This window comes from Rhagoletis pomonella, unplaced genomic scaffold (genome assembly GCF_013731165.1).
Source record: "Rhagoletis pomonella isolate Grant_MI unplaced genomic scaffold, Rhpom_1.0 Rhpom_scaffold_00008, whole genome shotgun sequence".
NCBI lineage: Eukaryota > Metazoa > Arthropoda > Insecta > Diptera > Tephritidae > Rhagoletis > Rhagoletis pomonella.
The window spans coordinates 38259324-38264090 of NW_023458562.1; the positions used below are offsets into that span (position 1 = coordinate 38259324).

Sequence of the window (4767 nt, forward strand, 5' to 3'; positions counted from 1 at the left end):
GGCTGGTATTGTAATAATCATAATCAAAATCACAATCAAAACAAAATCGTAATCATAAAATTATTCGTAATTATAATCTTTGTTCAAAGTCATCATAATTCAAGCCACAATCATAATCATAACCATAGCCATAATTATAATCATAATCATTGTCAGAATCCTAGTCACAATCACAATGATAGTCATAATAATTGTTATAATCATAATTATAATTGTGATCATAACCTTACCCATAGTCATAATCAAAATCCTTGTCATAATTACAATAATCTTCCCAATCAAAATTATACTCAAAGTCATAAATATAATTATAACTGTAGTAATAATCATAGTCATAGTCGTTATCATAATCATGCTCGTAATTGTAGTATTAATCTTTATCAAAACTATAATCAAAGTCATAGTCATAGTTATAATCATAACCCTAGTCGAAATCATAATCATAGCCCGTAGACTTACACATCCATTTCTGTGCCCAACTTTTAGCAGCTTTCCACTACTCACGACTGGTTATGTGCTTAACCACAAGTAGAAAATCGATTGCCAAGCTTTTTGATCATAATGATTGCATACATACATAAGTTCTTACGAGGAAGGCTGAAAAGTTTGGAGCTTTTTAAACAATCTCCCTCTTCTTCATGTAGCTCTTAAATTTAGCCTAAAGAACTTTTAACCCAATGAAGAAATATGCGCCGTCTTTGTATACGAAATGCTTGCATTCTTTTCTTATTCACTCAGAAATCATCGTCCTCAGTGGTTTTTATTCAAATGGGAGAACTGGAAATAATCGCTGGGGCCAGGTCTGGACTGCATGATGCGAGTGATTGATTACTTCAAATCCAGTCTGGGTCAGGGACGCCTTGCGACTCGCGCACTGTGCACGTCTGCATTGTCTTGCAAAAACAGGACTCCTTTGACGATATTACCTTTCCGTTTTTCGAGAACCACTTGCCGCACTATTATCAACAATAATTAGTTTCCGTTTATTGTAGCTTTTTTTTTGGAAATCTGTCGATGAACAGAATACTCACCTTCACAATCCCAACAGTGGCCATGAGCTTGGATGCTAATCTTTCTACTTTGAATATCCGTGGCTTTTTCCCCTTTCCATCACACTGCTGGTTCCACTTTTCATCCGGAGTGACAATGCGAGAAAAAATCTCTTCTGGATTGACGCCACAGTCGTCCTGTGACTCGTAGCTGCTTGTTCAACGGAATGGGCATTTTTGGCATACCTAAAACAAGTTTTTTGATGTTTCTAATATTTTCTTCGGTAACGGCAGTGTTTGGGCGCCCTTACCTGGAATCATCAATTATCGGCTCCAACGCTTGATGGTGGCAAATAAAGGTCCAGATTCCCCATACACTGTAGACATCTCTGCAAATATTTCCATCTACGTTTAGTCCTTCTTTGTGAGAAAAGGGATGAAAGCTCTGTACTCCAATCTCGTATAATGCGCGGATGACTAGCACATGTTGATGTTTACGGTTCAATTACTGGAAGAGTAATGAAGGTAATGACATGAAATTCGGTATTTATACTAATAAGGATATTAGCAGTTAGTGGCACGCAGGACAAGACGTTAATGACACTTAAAGGTTGGTTGGTTAGTTGCTCTTTCGTGGGAATTATATATAATAATACCTATGCATGTCTAGTTTTCTCGGTCAAACCCTCTTGATTCCCTGATGAATTTGCCGATGTCACCTATAGTAGATCCTGATATATCTGCTATTTAATTTTGTCTGTAAGAGGCTACCTAGTGGTTTATGCTTGATAACCGCTAGACCTGTGTATTCACAAAGCAAATGCATGTTTGCCTATGGGCCAGTTGCCCGTAATGGTTGCCAAAATTTTAAATACTTATGCCCTCGATCTATTAAGCAGGTGTAGTGTCTTCGTCCTGTTATAGTCAGGCCAGAGTTCCCTAGCTATTTTGCAAGTCCGTATGTCCAACCACCTTCTCCTTGTCACCTCAAGAAAATTCAAACCAATTTCTCTTTGAACGAATTCGAGGGGGCATCCCAGTGGAACAGCCGCGGATTCTTCCAAGGCAGGAGACTTCGCCTATTTATAGGCCTACTCATTGCCTTCACTGTTCCTATGGCCGGAACCCAAACAAGAGAGACGCTAATTGACGCCGACACTGAGCATAATGCCGTTTTACTCATCTGGACTAAGTGCTAACAGAGCCACTCGGCTGTCAGCGTATATTGTTGCTTTCTTAGAGCTTTACAACCTTAAAGGATGCCTTAGACTTCCGCTTGGAAGATACTTGCCTCATTTCCTAGACGGAGAGAGAAGGAGACGCCGAGTTCCTCGGAGTATACACCTGCCCCCACACCACAGTCCATCTTTGAGCTGTCGGTGTAGAGAGAGATTACCTCTTTATTGGCCACTCTGCCCCTCCTTCACTCTCTTCTGAATGCAATTCTCACCTGTATGTTTTCGAAACTGAGATAAGATACCATATAGTCGGTATTTTGTCGTTATTGTGTTTCGTTGATGATCGTCCCGTGCCTAAATGGGCGTGTTCCTCATAGTCCTGACTCTCTGAGTCTGACTGCAGATTTTATGGCCAATTAAAGGTACTTAGGCTCTAAACTTTTAACGCTCCCTCGTACATACATACATATATACGTATGTTGGCGGCAAGATGCCAATGTGTGGGGTATTGAAAAAGCAAACTATTTTCGGGAATGGTTGCGACTCTTGTGGGAATGGAAACCAAATGGGATTGAAAACACGTAGCAGGTAGAATAAGATGAGGAGAAGGAGTAAGGGCTACGCTCAGTGAGTGAATAAAAAAAAAAAAAAACTGGCATAGAAGAATGCCGAAGGGAGTAGAAATGCAGGTGTTGAAAGTCTCGAGAAAAGTGCGAAAAGTACAAAAATTTCAGCCAGCAGCAATGCTGTACAAATATAGAGTCATATGCTGACGTAAATCGAAATACGCTTGGCCAGGCGAGAGCAGCAGCAGAGCTGAGTAAAAGTAAACATTTTGGGTGGACGAAAGTCGGTCGAGTGAATGAGTTTGCATGCTTGGGAAACAGTCATTGCAAGTAGAAGATTTTTTTTCCGTGGATGGAGATTTGCTAATAAAGGTGTGTGGGTGCGTGTGAGTCAGTTTGCTCTGAATGAGGCTTATGAAAAGAACAATTCTTTTTTATATACATACATACATTTCGCATTAGATATATATGTATATAATTTTTTCTATTCTTGAAGCGAGCAGCTGTCATTCAACGCAATTTTCGACATAATATTCAAAATGTTAAAGAAGTTATACTCATTTGAGGCATAGTTGCGCCTGGGGATATGCTTTAATTTTTTGACAATTTTAAATTTTACTCACACTTATTGAGTTTTTCCAAGATATTACTTTGGCCTAGTTGCGGTTGCAAAATTTTCTAATAACTACCTCAGTGTCGCGCTCCCAAACCCACGCTCACACTTAGCTCGCCATACGCATTTTGAATCACATGTCCTTTGTACGTGTTTTATTACAATTTCATTGCGTTATAGGAAACTCTTGTGCCTTTGGCTGCCGCATTATCGGCAATCCTCTTTTGAGGCTAAAATTTCAACAACTTTTTTTGTGGATGTTTGTGTGGCTTTGTGCCGGTTTTCGTGCTGGTTTGCTGCTGTTTGACAAAGTTTGTATCCTATTGCATGTACAATAGGGTGGTCCAGCACTTTTTTACCCCCAGAACTGAAGAATATCGAAAGTAAAGAGACTCGTATTTATTTTTTGAAATCGGTTAAAATTTGCTTTGAGGGTTTCCATTTATTTCATATGGGGAATATACATTTTTTTATAGAGTTGCTATAAAAAACTCAAAAATTAATATTTTTTGATCGAATAAAAATATTTACCTTTAGCAATCTTCAAACAATTAAATTTGGATGCGTATTTAAGTTTATAATTTTATTAACAACATTTGCACAGCCGATATCACTTATATACATAAGTACAAAAATTAATTATTTTATGTGTTCGTAACAGAAAATAGATTAAAAGGATGAAAAATAGATAAAGGCATTTTTGAGTTAAAATTGCATAGTAATTCTATTGTTGGAACATTTCTGAAGGAAAATGTTTTTATTCGATCAAAATTTTTTTTATTTTTATTGATTTTTTAGCAATTCTACAAGAAAATATATGGAAAAGTTCAAAACTACGACGCACAGTGGTTCAAATTTGGCTTTTTGTATTCAATTTGGTTAGTTGTTTTTCTTTAATGAAAGCTACTAAAATTTTCAAAACGAAATAAAAATTTAAATGTTTTAAAAAATGTATAACCAAAACTAATTTTTTTTTGGCTTTTATAAAAATTTTGGGTGCGCAGTTTTATAGATCATTAAATTTTAGTACAATAAAGTGCAAGTAGCAAGTGGCTAAGAGTTCGCGTTGATTTTTAATAATAACTATAACCAATGAGTTTGTTTCCCATTTAGCATTCAGATGTGCTCGAAATGTAAGCGAAAATAATTATTAAAAATCAACGCGACCTCTTAGCCACTTGCAAATAGCACCTTATTACTAAAATCTAATCTTCTGTAAAATAGCATACCCAAATTTTTTTCTAGAAAATCGAATTTTTTTATTTTTTTTGGTGAAAATTTTTTTTATAACATTTAAAAGTTTTTCTTGTGTTTTTTTTTATTTTGGGAGAACCCTGCAATTGTTTTCAACTAGTTTTTTTTTATGTAACAATTATTAACTGAAACAAGAGAATCGACTTTCTTCAAAATTGCGACTTTTT

At 36.4% G+C, this 4767-nt stretch overlaps 1 protein-coding gene across 1 annotated transcript in view; it reads left to right on the forward strand.

The window, feature by feature from the left end:
- The window catches only part of LOC118744842 (major facilitator superfamily domain-containing protein 6), a 242387-nt gene that overhangs the window by 21319 nt on the left and 216301 nt on the right, over positions 1-4767 (forward strand). The gene's annotated exons all lie outside the window — the stretch shown is intronic.